Genomic DNA, 19,899 nt, shown 5'->3' with positions numbered 1-19,899 from the left:
GTTGCAGTGAGCCGAGATCATGCCATTATACTCCAGCCTGGGCGACAGAGCGAGACTTCGTCTCTAAATAAATAAATAAAGATCCATGTCAACCTTAGGAAAAATATCCTTTATTTATCCTTTCACTCAAAAAACACTGAGGTGGTCCCGCACTGGGACATGGACCCAGTGCCTTGGTAGGGTGTCTCCTGCAAAAAACAAACAAACAAAAAAACACTGAGTTACCCACTCTCTGCCCCACCCTATGCTGGGGTCACAGCGGTGACAGAGACAGCCCCAGCCCTGCCCTCACCGGGTCTTACTTACAGATGCTCACACGTACATTTCTTTTCCAGTGTTCCCTACCCCACCCCATAGTTGTTTAGGAAGCAGGGGCTGTGCTGAATCCGGAATCCTCCCCTCTGGAGTGACTCAGGACTATAAACCCATTCATCGCAGCTCACAAAACCCTGGGAGGTGCCCTGAGGGCTGTGCCCTTCCCATCTCCTGGCAGGCCGTGCTGTCCCCCTTGTTGGTTTCTCTGTAGGGCAGGCCGTGCTGTCCCCCTTGTTGGTTTCTCTGTAGGGCAGGCTGTGCTGTCCCCCTTGTTGGTTTCTCTGTAGGGCAGGCCATTGCCTGGAGGGAGGCAAAATGGCTGAGAGCCACCCCAGGAGAAAATGGGCTTTACATAAGCCCCAACCTGATCTATTGGCCCACGGAGCCGCTCCTGGGCCGGTCGCTGTGTTGCTGAGTGGCGGGCTTGGGTCCCCCAGTGGCAATGGCTTGTAGCTGGAGTCGATGTGAATAGAGAGAGGAGAAGCATGGCAACTCTGAGTGTACTGAGGATCAACTGCACCAGGCTCCGTTCTAGTAGCTGGGAACCAGTTGGGAGCAAGCAGAGTCCCTCACTGGAGCTGACATTCTAGTGCAAGAGACCGGCAATAAAGAAGGAAAGAGTGGCCGGGCACAGTGGCTCACACCTATAATCCCAGCACTTTGGGAGGCCGAGGTGGGCTGATCACCTGAGGTTGGGAGTTCGAGACCAGCCTGACCAACATGGAGAAACCCCATCTCTACTAAAAATACAAAATTAGCAGGGCATGGTGGCACATGCCTGTAATCCCAGCCACCCAGGAGGCTGAGGCAGGAGAATCGCTTGATCCCAGGAGGCGGAGGTTGCGGTGAACCAAGATTGCACCATTGCACTCCAGCCTGGGCAACAAGAACGAGACTCCGTCTCAAAAAAAAAGGAAAGAGCTAATCCAGCATGGGGTGATGAGGACTGAGAGGAATGGAGCCAGGGGAGGAGTTCCGGACTTATGTACGGGCACCGCTGATCTAGACACAGGGCAGGGAGGAGGCAGCGCTTCAGATGGAGGGAGATAGAAAGAGAGCTGTCAGTATCTGTGAAAGTCCTAGGACAGATGTGGTGTTGGCCTGTTCCTGGAACAGCAAGAGGTTCTGGCTGTCACAATAGAGCAGAGGCTCACTGACCAAGGCCTTTGGGCCAAATCAAGGGGACCCTTGCTACCTGTCTTTGTAAATAAAGACTTACTGGAACCCAGGCGCTCATTCATTTACGTATTGTCCACAGTTGCTTTTGCAGTACAGTGACAGAGCTGAGTATTTGCACAGAGATCCTAGGGCTCTTGTACTATCTGGCCCTTTACAGAAAAAGTTTACCATCCCCTGGAATAGAGTAAGCGAGGGGAGAAGTTGGGTGATGGGGCCAGGCAAGCAAAGGCTGCCCCTTGCCTTGATTGGCACAACTGTGGAGGTCATCCCAGCTCTGGAGCCCCCGCAGGATCGCTCAGGCCTCTGCTTCCACCGCATTTGGCTTCAGCTTCCCCCTCTGCAGACTCCTCCCTCCCTTCCTCCTTCCCTATAGGAAATATCCCCAGTGCTCAGCAGTAACCCCCACTGCGCACAGATCTCAGAACCTCCACCTCAATCTACAGCCACGTGCCACAATAAGAAGCAGAGTTTTAGGCCAGGCGCGGTGGCTCACGCCTGTAATCTCAGTACTTTGGAAGACCAAGGTGGGAGGATCACTTGAAGTCAGGAGTTCGAGACCAGCCTGGCCAACATGGTGAAACCCTGTCTCTAATAAGAATACAAAAATTAGCCGGGTGTGGTGGTGCACATCTGTAATCCCAGCTACTTGAGAGGCTGACATAGGAGAATTGCTTGAGCCCAGGAGGTGGAGATTGCAGTGAGCCAAGATTGCACCACTGCACTCCAGCCTAGGTGCCAGAGTGAGACTTGGTCTCAAAACAAAACAAAACAAAAAATTAGCTAGGCATGGTGGCACACACCTGTAGTCCCAGCTACTTGGGGGGCTGAGGCAGGAGGATCGCTTGAACCCGGGTGGTTGAGGCTGCAGTAAACTGAGATCAGGCCACAGCACCTCAGCTTGGGGGACAAAGTGAGACCCTGTCTCAAAAAAAAAAAAAAAAAAAGGAAGCAGAGTTTATATAATCCATTGTGTGCATATTTATACAATAATTTACAATTCTATGTATTTTTAAAGTGTATAATTCATATATTATGTGATACAATATATAATGGAATATAAAATATATATTTTGTGTCATGTATAACATAACATCATCTATTATATGTAGTGTATATGCTTATGTACATATCATTGGAATGAAAGTTTCATTAAATAATTACCCTTAATATTTGCAGTCCAGTTTAATATTTCCTATTTTATTGTATTCCATTTCATGAAGAATAACTACAGATATATATGCATTCTATATACTTAATATATATTATAAACATATGAAACCCATTATGTGTGTTCCATAACACATTGGATGATATGTTAATATCATACATTATATATGTCTTGTTAGAACAAGTTTCTCTGAATAATAATTGTTCTTATGTGTGATGGGCAACTTTGTTACTTTTTATTCTCCTTTATTTTATTTCTTAAAGAAAAACATGGCCTGTCACACCTGTAATCCCAGCACTTAGGGAGGCCGAGGTGGGAGGATTGCTTAATCTCAGGAGTTCAAGACCAGCCTGGGCAACATGGTGAAACCCTGTCTCTACTAAAAATACAAAAAATTAGCTGGGCGTGGTGGCACACACCAGTAGTCCCAGCTCCTTGGGAGGCTGAGGCAGAAGAATTACTTGAACCCAGGAGGCGGAGGTTGCAGTGAGCCAAGATCGCACCACTGCACTCCAGCCTGGGCGACAGAGTGAGACTCCATCTCAAAAAAAAAAAAAAAAGAAAAGCATGTACATATGATGTATGTATTACACAAACCTGTATAATGTGGGCTGCCTTGGGCCAGCATGAAAACTAACTTTTACTCTGGGAAGAGACTTTTAAGCTGGGATTACAGGTGTGAGCCACTGTGCTCAGCCTCTGGTTGTTGTTGTTGTTGTTGTTTTTCCATTTGTTTGTTTCATTTTGGACAGGGTCTTGCTCTGTCACCCAGGCTGGAGTGCGATGGCGCAATCACGGCTCCCTGCAGCCTCAGCCCCCCAGGCTCAAGCAATCCTCCCATGTCAGCCTCCAGAGTAGCTGGGAATATAGGTGTGCCACCACTACACTCAGCTAATTTCTTAATTTTTTGTAGAGATGGGGGTCTCTTTATGTTGCCCAGGCTGGTCATGAACTCCTGGGCTCATGCCATCCACTCGCCTCAGCTCCCAAAGTGCTAGGATTACAGGTGTGAGCCACCACATCCAGCCCCTTTTTTCTCTGTTTTGAAGTAGACGCCCATCCTGCCTTGTCTTGATTTCCTTTTTTTTGTTTTTTTTTTTGAGACGGTGTCTCGTTCTGTCGCCCAGGCTGGAGTGCAGTGGCGCCATCTCGGCTCACTACAACCTCCGCCTCCCAGGTTCAAGTGATTCTCCTGCCTCAGCCTCCTGAGTAGCTGGGATTACAGGCGCCTGCCACCATGCCTGGCTAATTTTTGTTTTTTTTTTTCGTTTTTGTTTTTTTGAGATGGAATTTTCCTCTTGTTGCCCAGGCTGGAGTGCAATGACATGATCTTGGCTCACTACAACCTCTGCCTCCTGGGTTCAAACAATTCTCCTGCCTCAGCCTCCCGAGTAGCTGGGATTACAGGCATGGGCCACCATGCCCAGTTAATTTCCTATTTATTTATTTATTTATTTATTTATTTATTTATTTTGAGACGGAGTTTTGCTCTTGTTGCCCAGGCTGGAGTGCAATGGCACGATCTCAGCTCACTGTAACCTCCAGCTCCCGGGTTCAAGTGATTTTCCTGCCTCAGCCTCCCGAGTAGCTGGGATCACAGGTGTGTGCCACCATGCCTGGCTAATTTTGTATTTTTGGTAGAGACAGGGTTTCTCCATGTTGCTCAGGCTGGTCTCGAACTCCTGACCCCAGGTGATCCGCCCACCTCGGCCTCCCAAAGTGCTGGGATTACAGGCGTGAGCCACTGGGCCCAGCTAAATTTTGTATTTTTAGTAGAGACGGGGTTTCATCGTGTTGGCCAGGCTGGTCTCGAACTCCCGACCTCACGTGATCTGCCTGCCTTGCCCTCCCAAAGTGCTGGGATTACAGGCGTGAGCGACCGTGCCCGGCCCCCATCATCCCTTTTTATGGCTGAATAATAGTCCATTGTGAGGCTAGATCACAATTTGTTTATTCATACATCTGTTGAACGTTGGGGTTGTTTCCTCTGCGTGGTGGCTATGAATAGGGCTGCTATGAAAGTGCATGTAGCTCGCAGTCTTTTTAGGCTTAGATCATTTGTCTCGAGAGCAGCGAAGCATCATGGGAAGGGCATGGGCTCTGATCCCAAAATGCCTGGAGTCAATCCCTAGCTCTGCCTCATACCAGTTGGATGCGCTTGGGCAAGTCACTGGGTATCTTGTGCCTGATAACAGAACTTCCTTTGTAAGTTTATTATGAAAGTGAATCAATTAATACATGCAAAACACTTAGGAAGTTGCTTAGCACAGAGTAAACAGTTGCAAAATGACTCTGCATTGCCAGCAACAGGAACCTTCCTGGGCTAACTGAAGCAGAAAAAGAACTTACTGGAAGGATATCAGGTAGCTCACTGGAGGCTAAGAAAACCAGCAGGAACCTTGAGAGGTTTATAGTTAGAGATGCCGATGCTGTAACAGAGACCCAATATGTGTAATGATATTGAGTGAATGGAGTTTACTTCTTGCTCCTAAAATAGTAACGTCGGCCAGTTGCAGTGCTCATGCCTGTAATCCCAGCGCTTTGGGAGGCTTAGGCAGGAGGATTGCTTGAGCTCAGGAGTTGGAGAACAGCCTGGGCAACATAGCAAGACTCCTCCTCTACAGATAAAAATAAATTATAAAAATTAAAATACAGCTGGGCGCAGTGGCTCACGCCTGTAATCCCAGTACTTTGGGAGGCCAAGGCGGGCAGATCACTTGAGGTCAGGAGTTCGAGACTAGCCTGATCAACATGGTGAAACTCCATCTCTACTAAAAATACAAAAATTAGGCGTGGTAGCGTGTGCCTGTAACTCCAGGTACTCCTGGGGCTGAGGCAGGAGTATCACTTAAACCCAGGAGTTGGAGGCTGCAGTGAGCCAAGATTGCGTCACTGCACTCCAGCCTGGGCAACAGAGTGAGACTCCGTCTCAAAAACAAAACAAAAAAAATTAAAAATAAAAATAGGCCAGTCGTGGTTGCTCATGCCTGTATTCCCAGCACTTAGGGAGGCCAAAGCTGGAGGATCGCATGAGCCCAGGAGTTTGAGACCAGCCCCTGGGCAATATACAGAGACGCTATCTCTACAAAAATACAAAAGTTAGTCAGGCGTAGTGGCATGCTCCTGTAGTCCCAGCTACTAGAGAGGCTGAGGTGGGTGGGTTGCTTGAGCCAGAGAGTTGCAGGTTGCAGTGAGCCAAGATCATGCCACTGCACTCCAGCCTGGGCGACAGAGTAAGACCCTGTCTCAAAAATAAATAAATAAACAAACAAAATAAAACAAAACAGTGAAGTCATGGGCCGGGTGCGGTAGCTCACACCTGTAATCCCAGCACTTTGAGAAACCAAGGTGGGCAGATTGCGAGGTCAGGAGATCAAGACCATCCTGGCCAGCATGGTGAAACCTGTCTCTACTAAAAATACTAAAATTAGCCGGGCATGGTGGCAGGCGCCTGTAGTCTCAGCTACTCGGGAGGCTGGGGCAGGAGAATCGCTTGAACCAGGGAGTTGGAGGTTGCAGTGAGCCAGGATCGCACCACTGCCCTCCAGCCTCCTGGCGACAGAGCAAGACTACATCTCAAAAAAAAAAAAAAAAAACCAAAACAGTGAAATAATGTACCACATAATGAGGTTGCTGTCAACAACAAACTGCATATACAACAGTGGTCTTGTAAAATGATACCACTGTATCTTTACTGTACCTTTTCTATGTTTAGATATGTCTAGACACGCAAATACTTACCATTGTGTTATAACTCCCGCAATTTTCAGTACAGTCACATGCTGTTTAGGTTTATGGCCTAGGAGCAGAAAGCTCTACCACATAGCCTAGGTGTGTAGCAGGCTACACTATCTAGGTTCGTGTAAGCCCACTCTGTGATGTTTGCACAATGACGAAATCACCAAACAATGCATTTCTCAGAATGTGTCCCTGTCATTAAGCAATGCACGGCTGTACTAGCTGGGAACAGGTTGGCAGGGCAGCCCTCCTCCTCCACACAGTCATTCAGGGACTCAGGCTGTTGCAGCTCTGCCATCTTCAGTGTGTTTATTTCAAGGTCACCCTGGGGATGGTCTTCATGAGGACCACAGCATGGCTGGTATGGACCAGGGCTGGAAGTAGCCCACTTCACTTGGCTGGCTTATTTTTCCTAGAACTCGGTGCCCTGACCACACCTAACTGCACCTAACTATAGTCCCTGGCTGGGCAGCCACTTCCCAACAAGGAGCCTGTCTGTTGGGTTGCAGTGAGCATGAAGCACTCAGGGACTCCAAGGTCAGAGGGCTGTCAGCACCATGGGTACCACCCCCGACCACTGCCCTGGGCCTACCCCACACCATAACATGGATCCTAGGGGTCTCTTCGTATCCTTGAAGCCTTCCCCAAGATTTCAGGTTCAGGCCGGGTGCGGTGGCTCACACCTGTAATATCAGCACTTTGGGAGGCCGAGGTGGGAGGATCGCTTGAGCCCAGGAGTTCAAGACCAGCCTGGGAAACATAGTGAGACCCTGTTTCTATAAAATGTTTTAAAATGCGCCAGGTGTGGTGGTGCGTGCCTATAGTCCCAGCTACTCAGGAGGCTGAGGCCGGAGGTTTGCTTGAGCCCAGGAGGTCAAGGCTGCAATGAACTGTCATTGCACCACTGCACTCTAGCCTGGCTAACAGACTGAGACGCTTTCTCTAAAAAAAAATTATCTTATTTATTTTGTTTTATTTTTTAGTAGAGACCAGGTCTCCCTGTGTTGCCCAGGCTAGTCTCACACTTCTGGACTCAGATGATCCTCCTGCCTCAGCCTCCCAAAGTGCTGGGATTACAAGCCTGAGCCGCTACACCAGGCCCCAATTAAATGAGGGGTGACTCTGTATCCAGTCAAGAACAATGGACCTCCCAGACCCCCCTATAGTACAGGATGGCTATGTGGCATGCGGATTTTGTAAAATCTAGTGGCTTTTCCTTAAAAAGTGACAGATTAGACACATACTTCCTCTGACACCCCCTACCCCCGCCTCCTGTGTGGAAGGAGGCTGTGATGCCGAGGGGCAGCAGGCATCTTTTGGGCATGTGGCTAAGAGCCCCGTAATGAGAAAGGTAGGGCTGAACGAGAAGGAGCCTGGGTTCCCAGTGACATTGTATGGCAGCCTTCTGGTTGTGGGAGAACAGTCCCCATATGGGGAAGCCATGGGTTTCTCCAGTTTCTGTTGCAGGCTGTTCCTGACTCAGACTCACAGCAATGGCGCTTCCCCAATCCAACAGAGGGGTTTAGATTCTGGAAAATCAAAAACCTCAGAAGTAACAGACATTCATTCCTGAGGTCTCTGAGTTTGGTGGGATCCGCTTGGACCCAGCATAGAGACTGTGAACCCCCACCCTGCTGCCTACCATTCATGACAGCATTTGCCAATTCCAGTGAGAGAGGTCCTGGACCCCGGTGTTCTGGCTTTTTTGCTTGTTTGTTTTTTGAGACGGAGTCTCTCTCTGTCACCCAGGCTGGAGTGCAGTGGCACAATCTTGGCTCACTGCAACTTCCGCCTCCCAGGTTCAAGTGATTCTCCTGCCTCAACCTCCCAAGTAGCTGGGACTACAGGCGCCCGTCACCACGCCCACCTGACCTCAGGTGATCCGCCTGCCTTGGCCTCCCAAAGTGCTGGGATTACACATGTGAGCCACTGTGCCTGGCCTTTTTTTTTCTTTCTGAGACAGGGTCTCACTCAGTCACCCCGGCTGCAGTGCAGTGGTGCAGTCACAGCTCACTGCAGCCTCAACCTCCCAGGCTCAAGCGATCTTCCCACTTCAATCCCCCAAGTAGCTGGGACTACAGGCGTGAGCCACCGTGCCCTGGCCTGTTTTGTTTGTTTAAACAGCTTTATCAAGGTATAATCTACACACCATGAAACTCACCCTTTGTTTTCTTTTTTTTTTTATTTTTTATTTTTTATTTTTTTTTGAGTCAGAGTCTTGCTCTGGCACCCAGGCTGGAGTGCAGTGGCGTGATCTCGACTCACTGCAACTTCTGCCTCCTGGGTTCAAGTGATTCTCCTGCCTCAGCCTCCCGAGTAGCTGGGACTACAGGTGCACGCCACCACACCCGGCTAATTTTTGTATTTTTAGTAGAGACACGGTTCCACCATGTTGGCCACGATGGTCTCAATCTCCTGAACTCGTGATCCACCTGCCTTGGCCTCCCAAAGTGCTGGGATTACAGGCATGAGCCACTGCGCCTGGCCGAAACTTACCCATTTTAAGAGTACGATTTGATGATTTTCAGTAAACTGACATGGTTATGCAACCATCTCCACATACCAATTTCAGAACATTTCCATCAACTCCAAAAGATCCCTCACGTTCATTTGCAGTGACTCTCCATTCTCCTCCTTCCTTTAGCCCCTAAAAATCACTGATCTACTTTCTGCCTCAATAGATTGCATTATTTGGGACATTTAATATAAATGGAGTCATACAATGCATGGTCCACTTTATTGCATGAATATCTCATTCATTTTTTGTTTTTTTTTGAGACCCGGTCTGGCTCTGTCCCCCAGGCTGGAGTGCAGTGATGTGCTCTCTACTCACTGCAACCTCAGCCCCACCCCCACCCAGTAGCTGGGACTACAGACATGCGCCACCACACCCGGCTAATTTTTGTGTTTTTTTGGCTGGGTGCAGTGTTCATGCCTGTAATCCCAGCACTTTGGGAGACAGAAATGGGTGGATAGCTTGAGGTCAGGAGTTTGAGACCAGCCTGGGCAACATAGTGAGAACTCATCTCTACAAAACATACAGAAATTAGCTGAGCGTGGCAGAAAATATAAAAATATTAAAATTTTTTTGTGATATTTTTGTACAGAAGAGGTTTCACCATGTTGCCCAGGTTGGTCTTGAACTCCTGGGTTCAAGCGATGAGTAGCCTCCCAGAGTGCTGGGAATACAGGTGTGTAAGCCACTGCACCTGGCCTATGTTTAACTTTTTAAGAAACTGCCAAACTACTTTCCAAAGTGGCTGCACCATTTTACATTTCCGCCAGTGACATGCGAGAGTTTCGTTACCCTACAACTGATATAGTTTGGCTGTGTCCCAACCCAAATCTCATCTCGAGTTGTCATCCTCATGTGTTGAGGGAGGGAAGTGATCATGGGGGTGGTTTCCCCTATGCTGTTCTCCTGATAATGAGTGAATTCTCATGAGATCTAATGAGTTTTAAAGGGGCAGTTTTTTCCTGCCCTTTCACTTCTCCCTCCTGCTGCCTTGTGAGGAGGTGCCTGCTTCCCCTTTGCCTTCTGCCATGATTGTAAGTTTCCTGAGGCCCCCCAGCCATTCAGAACTGTGAGTCAACTAAACCTCTTTCCTTTATAATTACCCATTCTCAGGAATTTCTTTATAGCTGTGTGAAAACTGACTAATACAGCAGCTGTGGAAGCATTAGTGGTTGTTCGCTGTTTTGACTATAGCCATTCTAGTGGCTGGGAAATGGCATCTCATTGTGAATTTGACTTGTATTGCTCTGCTAACTAATGTGTTGAGCATCTTTTCTTTTCTTTTTTTTTTTTTTTTTGAGACGGAGTCTCACTTTTTCGCACAGGCTGGAGTGCAGTGGCACAATTTTGGCTCACTGCAACCTCCGCCTCCCAGGTTCAAGGAATTCTCTTGCCTCAGCCTCCCAAGTAACTGGAATTACAGGCACATGCCACCACACCTGGCTAATTTTTGTATTTTTAGTAGAGACAGGGTTTCACCATGTTGGCCAGCCTGGTCTCGAACTCCTGACCTCAAGTGATCTGCCCACCTCGGCCTCCCACAAATGCTGGGATTACAAGTGTGAGACACTGTGCCTGGCCTCATTTTCTTTTTTCTTGAGATAGGGACTCACTCTTTTGCCCAGGATGTAGTGCAGTAGTGCAATCACAGCTCACTGCAGTTTTGATCTTCCAGGCTCAAGCAATCCTCCCCCATCAGCCTCCTGATGAGCTGGGACCACAGGCATACGCCACCACACCCAGCTATTTTGTGTGCATGTGTGAAGATGGGGTTTCACTATGTTGCCCTCAAATTCCTGGTCTCAAGCAATCCTCTTACCTTGATCTCCCAAAGTGCTGGGATTACAGGTGTGAGACTCCATAGCTAGCTAGAATCTTTTTTTTTTTCAGGTGGCATTTTTTTTTTTTTTTTTTTTTTTTGATATGGAGCCTAGCTCTGTCCTCCAGGCTGGAGTGCAGTGGTACCATCTCAGCTCACTGCAACCTGCAACCTGCGCTTCCTGAATTCAAGCAGTCTTCCCGCCTCAGCCTCCTGAGTAGCTGGGACTACAGGCGCACACCACCACACTCAGCTAATTTTTATTGAAAACACATATATTATGAAATATTGCAGACATACAGAAAACAATATAATGAATACCCTTGTACCCACCACTTAGAATTAATAGAAATGAACATTTTGTCCTCTTTGCTTTGGTTTTTAAAGAGAGAAAGCTGAAGCTACAGTTTAGCCTCGTCATTCTCTCTCCCTGCTCTGGCACTCTGGAGGCTGAGGCAGGAGAATCGCTTGAAACCGGAGGGTGGAGGTTGCAGTGAGCCGAGATCGTGCCACTGCACTCCAGCCTGGGCAACAAGAGCGAAACTCCATCTCAAAAAAAGAAAAGAAAAGAAAAAGATACCATCCTCTTTTGTGAGTCAAGTCCTTCTCCACTGGGTTCTCTACCTTTCCCCTTTTGATTGGCAGGAGGTCTCTGTATGTCCTAAATTTGAGTTATTTGTCAGATTGATGTATTGCAAATGGCTTCTTCCAGTCTATGATTTGCCTTTTCCCTCTCTTGCTGGTGTCTTTTGAAGAATGAAAGTTCTTTTCTTGTTTTTTTTTCTTGTTTTTTTTTTTTTTTTTGAGACAGAGTCTTGCTCTATCGTCCAGGCTGGAGTGCAGTGGCACCATGACAACTCACTACAGCCTTCAACTCTCAGGCTTAAGTGATCCTCCTAGCTCAGCCTGCTGAGTAGCTGGGAGGAAGAGGTTGCAGTGAGCCGAGGTTGCGCCATTGCACTCCAGCCTGGGCGACAGAGCAAGACTCCATTTCAAAAAACAAACAAACAAAAAACAAGTTCGAGACAAGCCTGACCAACATGGTGAAACCCCATCTCTACTAAAATTTTTTTTTTTAAATTAGCCTGGCATGGTGGCGGGTGCACCACCATACCCGGCTAATTTTTTAATTTTTTGTAGAGATGGGGTTTCACCATGTTGCTCGGTAAGGTCTTGAACCCCTTCTCTGAAGCAGTCCTCCCACCTTGGCCTTCCAAAGCACAGAGTTTATAGGTATGAGCCAGTACACCCAGCCTCCTACTTTTTTTTTCTAAAAGTGTTATTTTTGTGTCTATCATATTTTGATCTACAATCCCTGTGGAATTAATTTTTGTGTATTATGTGAGGTAGATGTTAAGGTTCATTTTTTTCTCTGTGCATATTCAGGTGATCCAACAACGTGTCTTGAAAAGGCCATTCTTTTCCCACTGCACCACAGTGTCACTTTCGTCACAAGTCATATGACTTTGCATGTGTGAATATTTCTGGATTCTCTACACTTTACCATTGGCCTGTCTATTCATGTGGAAATGCCACCCTGTTTTGATGATTATAGCTTTATGATAGCTTTATATCTGGTAGTGTAAGGTCTCCAGTTTTTCTCTTCAGTATTGCTATTCTTGGCCCTTTGTGTTTCCATACACTTATTTTTTTTTTTTTTTTTTTTGAGACGGAGTTTCACTCTTGTCGCCAAGGCTGGAGTGCAGTGGCACGATCTTGACTTACTACAACCTCTGCCTCCCAAGTTCAAGCAATTTTCCTGCCTCAGCCTCCCTAGTAGCTGGGATTATAGGCGCCTGTCACCATGCCTGGCTAATTTTTTTTTGTATTTTTAGTAGAGACGGGGTTTTGCCATGTTGGCCAGGCTGGTCTCAAACTCCTGACCTCATGTGATCTGCCTGCCTCAGCCTCCGAAAGTGCTGGGATTACAGGCATGAGCCACTGTGCCCGGCCCACATTTTTTTTAGTTTTTTTTTTAATTTTTTTTTTTTTTTTGAGATAGAGTCTCGCTGTGTCACCCAGCTGGAGTGCAGTGGTGTGATCTCGGCTCACTGCAACCTCCACCTCCTGGGTTCATGCAATTCTCCTTCCTAAGCCTCCTGAGTAGCTGAGATTACAGGTTCATGCCACCACGCCTGGCTAATTTTTTAATTTTTTCTGTAGAGACAGGGTTTCACCATGTTGGCCAGGCTGGTCTCGAACTCCTGACCTCAGATAATCCACCTACCTTGGCCTCTCGACGTACTGGGATTGCAGGTGTAAGCCATCACACCCCGGAAGAAAACCAGTTTCTATCAGGGTGTGGCAGCAGGCACCTTTAGTCCCAGCTACTCAGGAGGCTGAGGTGTGAGAATCTCTTGAGCTCAGGAGATCAAGGCTATAGTGAGCTATAATTTTGCTATTGCAGTCCAGCCTGGGTGACAGGGTGAGACCTCAACTCTTAAAAAGAAAAGAAAAAAACAGTTACTACATTCAAACAATTAAAGTGTAGATGTACAATTAAAATAATTTATAAACAAACTATATGACTGAGAATAAGAACTAATTAGGCTGGGCATGGCGGTTCATGCCTGTAATCCCAGCACTTTGGGAGGCCAAGGCAGGTGGATCGCTTGAGCCCAGGAGTTCAAGACCAGCCTGAACAACATGGTGAAACCCTGTCTTTACAGAAAATTACAAAAATTAGCCAGGCATGGTGTTGCGTCCTTGCAGTCCCAGCTACTCAGGAGGCTGAGGTAGGTTGTTGCGGGAAGTCAGGGACCCCAAACGGAGGGACTGGCTGAAGCCATGGCAGAAGAACATGGGTTGTGAAGATTTCATGGACATTTATTAGTTCCCCAAATTAATACTTTTATGATTTCTTATGCCTCTTTACTGCAGTCTCTAAACATAAATTGTAAAGATTTCGTGGACACTTATCACTTCCCCAATCAATACCCTTGTGATTTCCTATGCCTGTCTTTACTTTAATCTCTCAATCCTGTCAGCTGAGGAGGATGTATATCACCTCAGGACCCTGTAATAGTTGCATTAACTGCACAAATTGTACAGCATGTGTGTTTGAGTAATATGAAATGTGGGCACCTTGAAAAAAGAACAGGATAACAGCAACTGTTCAGGGAATAAGAGAGATAACCTGAAACTCTGACTGCTGGTGAGCCGGGCGGAACAGAGCCATATTTCTCTTCTTTCAAAAGCAAATGGGAGAAATATCGCTGAATTCTTTTTCTCAGCATGGAACATCCCTGAGAAAGAGAATGTGCACCTAGGGGTAGGTCTCTAAACTGGCCCCCCTGGGTGTGGTCGTCTCTTATGGGCGAGACTGCAGAGGTGAGATAAACTCCAGTCTCCCATAGCGCTCCCAGGCTTATTAGGAAGAGGAAATTCCCACCTAATAAATTTTGGTCAGACCGGTTGATCTCAAAACCCTGTCTCCTGATAAGATGTTATCAATGACAATGGTGCCCGAAACTTCATTAGCAATTTTAATTTTGGGTCGGTCCTGTGGTCCTGTGATCTCGCCCTGCCTCCACTTGCCTTGTGATATTCTATTACCTTGTAAAGTACTTGATGTCTGTCACCCACACCTATTTGCACACTCCCTCCCCTTTTGAAACTCCCTAATAAAAACTTGCTGGTTTTTGTGGCTTGTGGGGCATCACGGATCCTACCAATGTGTGATGTCTTCCCCGGACGCCCAGCTTTAAAAAATTTCTCTCTTTTGCACTCTGTCCCTTTATTTCTCAAGCTGGCTGACGCTTAGGGAAAATAGAAAAGAACCTACGTGAATATCAGAGCAGGTTCCCCGATAGTAGGTGGATCACTTGAGGCTGCAGTAAGCTATGATTGCACCACTGCACTCCAGCCTGGGTGACAGAATGAGATCTTGTCTCAAAAAAAAAAAAAAAAAAAAAAGTAATAATTTATCAAGATCACTGCATATAAGGTACAGAAATCAATTTATTCCTATCATCAGTACCAGCAACAAACAAATAGAAAATGAAATTTGAAATGTTGTCATCAAAATAGTATCAAAATATCTAATACATAGGAATAAACTGAATTTATATGCAAGATATCTATTCTGTAAACTACAAAACGTTATTGAGATAAATTTCTTAAAGACCTAAATGAAGAGAATACCATGTTCATGGATTGCATTGACAGGAAAATCTTTTCCTCTACCAATCTAGATCCCTGTTGTTGGGAACCTGCAAATTAATTAACAATAGACAGATCAACAGGTGGAAAGAAAAACTTTATTTACACATTAGGCAAAGGGAACTCTGTAATGAGTAACTCATTGAATAGCTGGAAGTAAAGGTTTATTTACCAACTTAAGAAAAAGGGGTTCTTGGTCGGGCGCGGTGGCTCACGCCTGTAATCCCAGCACTTTGGGAGGCCGAGGCGGGCGGATCACAAGGTCAGGAGATCGAGACCATCCTGGCTAACACGGTGAAACTCCGTCTCTACTAAAAAATACAAAAAAATTAGCTGGGCGTCGTGGTGGGCGCCTGTAGTCCCAGCTACTCGGGAGGCTGAGGCAGGAGAATGGCGTGAGCCCGGGAGGCGGAGCTTGCAGTGAGCCGAGATGGCGCCACTGCACTCCAGCCTGGGCGACAGAGCGAGACTCTGCCTCAAAAAAAAAAAAAAAAAAAAAAGAAAAAGGGGTTCAGGCTAGATGCAGTGGCTCACACCTGTAATCCCAGCATTTTGAAAGGCCGAGGCTGGGGGATCACGAGGTCAGGAGTTCAAGACCAGCCTGACCAACATAGTGAAACCCCGTCTCTACTAAAAATACAAAAATTAGCCAGGCATGGTGGCGCGTGCCTGTAGTCCCAGCTACTTGGGAGGCTGAGGCAGGAGAATTGCTTGAACCTGGGAGGCAGAGGTTGCGGTGAGCTGAGATCACGCCACTGCACTCCAGCCTGGGCAACAGAGCAAGATTCCATCTCAAAAAAAAGAAAAAGAAAAAGGGGTTCAGTGGAAAAGTATGGATAGTTCTTTTGTTTTCTTTTTTTTGAGACAGAGTTTCACTCTTGTCACCAAGCTGGAGTGTGATGGCATGATCTCGGCTCACTACAACCTCCACTTCCCAGGTTCAAGCGATTCTCCTGCTTCAGCCTCGCAAGTACTGGGATTACAGGTACCCACCACCATGCCTGGCTAAGTTTTGTATCTTTAGTAGAGATGGGGTTTAATTAGGTTGGCCAGGCTGGTTTGGAACTCCTGACCTCAGGTCATCCATCCCCCTCAGCCTCCCAAAGTGCTGGGATTACAGGCATGAGCCACAGCGCCTCGCCTCTATTGCTTTCCTGTGTGATTTTTAACACTAAAAGAGATGGACAGTCTGTCTCCTTCCTGAAATTCGCAGAAAACTCCCTCGGAGGGGGTTAATGGCAGTTGTATTTTCAGGAGGCTCTCCTTTAGTCCAATAAGAGAAGTGTAGATAACATTTCAAGTGTTTTCACTGTAAAATAATCTTTGTGCCAAAGCTGTGGATTCCTTCAATTGGAAAATTCAATATTGTAAAGATATCGTCTTATAAACTGATTTATAGATTCAAATCAATCCCAATTCTATGCCAAAAGGTGTGTGTTTGTATATTGGTGCATGTGTATGTGCGTGCACACTGACCAGTTGATTCTAGAATTCACATGGACTGAACTGACTTGTCTCCAGGCCAGAGTCAGAGGCGACAACCTGCCCACTGCTTAACGGTGGCTATGGTGCCTTCTTTCAGGGAGAAGCATGGAGCCTGCCCAGCACGGAGCCACTTGTTCAACCTTGTGAAACCAGTTCCTGGGTTTTCACCTTGACCCTGCCCATCCAGGGCCACCAAGAGGGCCCCTCCCACAGGAGACTGAAGGGAATTCACACACCTCACCATGCTTTGCATTCAACCAACAGAAGCTTGGCCTGGCCTGGCCTGGCCTGGAGTACGGACTTCCTGGTGAACTGACCTCTCCTGGATTAGGATCCGGCTGATGTTTAAGTACTGGCCTCAAGGGTATAGGGTAAAAGGAAACAACGTACATCTGTAGCACAAGGTGTCTCCTGATTATTTAAAAATTAGCTACATTCAGCCGGGTGCGGTGGCTTACGCCTGTAATCCCAGCACTCTGGGAGGCCAAGGCAGGCGGATCACGAGTTCAGGAGATCGAGACCATTCTGGCTAACACGGTGAAACCCCATCTCTACTAAAAATACAAAAAATTAGCCGGGCATAGTGGCGAACGCCTGTAGTCCCAGCTACTCGGGAGACTGAGGCAGGAGAATGGCTTGAACCCAGGAGGCGGAGCTTGTAGTGAGCAGAGATGCGCCACTGCACTCCAGCCTGGGTGTCAGAGCGAGACTCCGCCTTAAAAAAAAAAAAAGAAAAATCATCCTGGCCAGATGCAGTAGCTCATGCCTGTAATCTCAGCACTTTGGGAGGCCAAGGCAGGTGGATCATTTGAGGTTGGGAGTTCGAGACCAGCCTGACCAACATGGTGAAACCCCATGTCTACTAAAAATACAAAAATTATCCGGGCATGGTGGTGCACGCCGGTAATCTCAGCTACTTGGGAGGCTGAGGCAGGAGAATCGCTTGAGCCTGGGAGGCGGAGGTTGCAGTGAGCCGAGATGGTGTCATTGCACTCCAGCCTGGGGGAGAAGAGCAAAACTCCATCTCAAAAAAAATAAAAATAAATAAAAATCATCCTAGGGCTGGGCATAGTGGCTCATGCCTGCAATCAGCACTTTAGGAGGCTGAGGTAGGAGGATTGCTTGAGGCTGGGAGTTTGAGACAAGGCTGGACAACATAGTGAGACCCCATCTCTATTAAAAAATAAAATAAAATAAAAAAATTGTAAAGCCAAATGGACACTAAACTTCCCTGTATGTTTGGATATTTTATAATCAAATTTTAAATAAAGACTGAAAATTAGGGGGAAAAAATAAGTTCTGAAAGTCAACAAAACCTCCCAGTGGTGTAACAAAAAGGAGCAATGAAAAAAACAGGAAGGGAAAGTGAGGAGATCAGTGCAGGGTGGCGTTCCAGACTGGGAAGGGGTAGGAGAAGGGTAGGAGAAAATGGAGAGGAGGCAACAGATAAGACACACATTTAGGGGGTCACCAAGACCACCCTCACTTTTGTCATTGACTGCAAGTTCAGGAGTCTCTAAGACCACCATCAGTTTCAGTAATTTGCTAGAAAGACTCACAGCACTCACTAGGGTCAGTTATTCTCATGGTTGTGGCTCATTACAGTGAAAAGAATCAGATTAAAATCAGCCCAGGGAAGAGGTCCATGGGTCCAGGAGAGTTCCAAGTGCCAATTTAATACCTGGTACAGTTGTGGACAGCACTAACTTCTCCCAGCAATGATAAGTGACATGATGTCACCCATCAGGGAAGCCTACCTGAGCCTCAGTGTCCAGGGTTTTTAATAGGGATCAGCATGTGGATAAGGCTGACCACTTGTGTGGCTCCCCTTAGATTCTAGCCCCTCCGGAGGTTAAGCTGATACCACATGGCCCAAAGTCTCCACCATAAATCACCACTGTTAGCACAAACCATTTGGTGTGACCCAAGGCTCCATGTAAACTCAGGCTGGACATTCCAAGAACTAAAAAATTACCTCCCAGGAGTAAAAGGCAAAGGTCAGATCTCTATTTGGATGAAGTTAATACTTTACTGAGCAGACAAGAAAAATTCGAAGGGCTAAAGAGAGAAATGGGATTTGGACAGAAGATAGAAGAGTTTAAGGGGAATAAGAAAAACATTCATCTTGGTGCAATGTCAGTGTCACAGGGATGACAACAAGCCCCTCTGCCTTTACACATTGTGGAATCAGGCCACCAAACTGCTGAGAAATAGGATTTCGAACTAGTCATTCTGGGGCTAGAATTTATCATCTCATCTAATGTGAAGGTGGAAAAAGATATTTCAGATATTCAAGGATTCAAAACACTGAGATACCAAACACCCTTTCTGCAAAAGGTATCTGGGGATATACTCTAGGAAAACTAGAATGAAATTCAACAAAGAGGATGCAAGTTCCTTAAAAGAGGAGGAGCAGTATGAAGGAGGACAGTCCTGCAGCAGCCCAGAGAACAGCCAGTGTGTCCATGACTATTTATTTAATAAACAGAATAGGAGCAAACATCTGGATGATCTTGGTCCCATGGTAAATTTTTGTGGGTCACATAGTTTGAGAATCATCATTCTAGGAAAAACTAAAACCTTCATACAGTAACGTCAAAGTTGAAATAAAAGAAAACAAAAATGTGGCACGATACAAAGCAGTGAGTCCAGCTGGCATTTAATGATAATGCTTCACACGCCACTGGTTTAGTGAAATAAAAATACATCTTCATTATGGATCTACAGGATTAATATTTCCATAACCTCCATATTTTACATGGTCTATATTTTCAATTTCAGGCAGCACAAAGCATTGCACAAAGCAATTACATAGGTTACCAATAAACAGTTTAAAAAAATAGGCTGAGTGTGGTAGCTCATGCCTGTAATCCCAGCACTTTGGGAGGCTGAGGCGGGTGGATCACTTGAGGCCAGGAGTTCGAGACCAGCCTGACCAACATAGTGAAACCCTGTCTCTACTAAAAATGCAAAAAAAAAAAAAAAAAAAAAAAAGTAGGTGACATGGTGGCACATACCATTGAACCAAGCTACTTGGGAGGCTAAGGCACCAGAATGGCTTGAATCTGGGAGGCAGAGGCTGCAGCGAGCTGAAATCACATCACTGCGCTCCAGCCTGGGGGACAGACCGAGACTCTGTCTCAAAAAAAAAAAAATAAATAAATAAAGGCTGGGCGTGGTGGCTCAGGCTTGTAATCCTAGCACTTTGGGAGGCTGAGGCAGGCGGATCACTTGAGGTCAGGAGTTCGAGACCAGCCTGGCCAAGATGGTGAAAACCCATCTCTAGTAAAAATACAAAAATTAATTGGAAATCACTTGAACCTGGGAGGTGGAGGTTGCAGTGAGCTGAGATGGTGTCACTGCACTACAGCCTGGGCAACAGAGCAAGACCCCGTCTCAATAAAAAAAAAACATAAATACATAAATAAAAATAAACAGTAAAAAAATAAAATAAAAACCACTTGTAAAAATTGGGAGAGGAGAGGGAAGGAGATACAATATGTGATGAATTCCATATAG

The 19,899-nt window shown here is 46.5% G+C and overlaps 1 protein-coding gene across 1 annotated transcript in view; it reads left to right on the top strand.

Annotated features, from left to right (window-relative positions):
• Nucleotides 1–19,899, top strand: part of OPA3 (outer mitochondrial membrane lipid metabolism regulator OPA3) — a 58,938-nt gene that overhangs the window by 35,258 nt on the left and 3,781 nt on the right. The gene's annotated exons all lie outside the window — the stretch shown is intronic.

This window comes from Pongo abelii, chromosome 20 (assembly GCF_028885655.2).
Source record: "Pongo abelii isolate AG06213 chromosome 20, NHGRI_mPonAbe1-v2.0_pri, whole genome shotgun sequence".
Lineage (NCBI taxonomy): Eukaryota > Metazoa > Chordata > Mammalia > Primates > Hominidae > Pongo > Pongo abelii.
The sequence above is the reverse complement of the archived record's forward strand: the minus strand, read 5'-3'. Positions and strand labels throughout refer to the sequence as shown.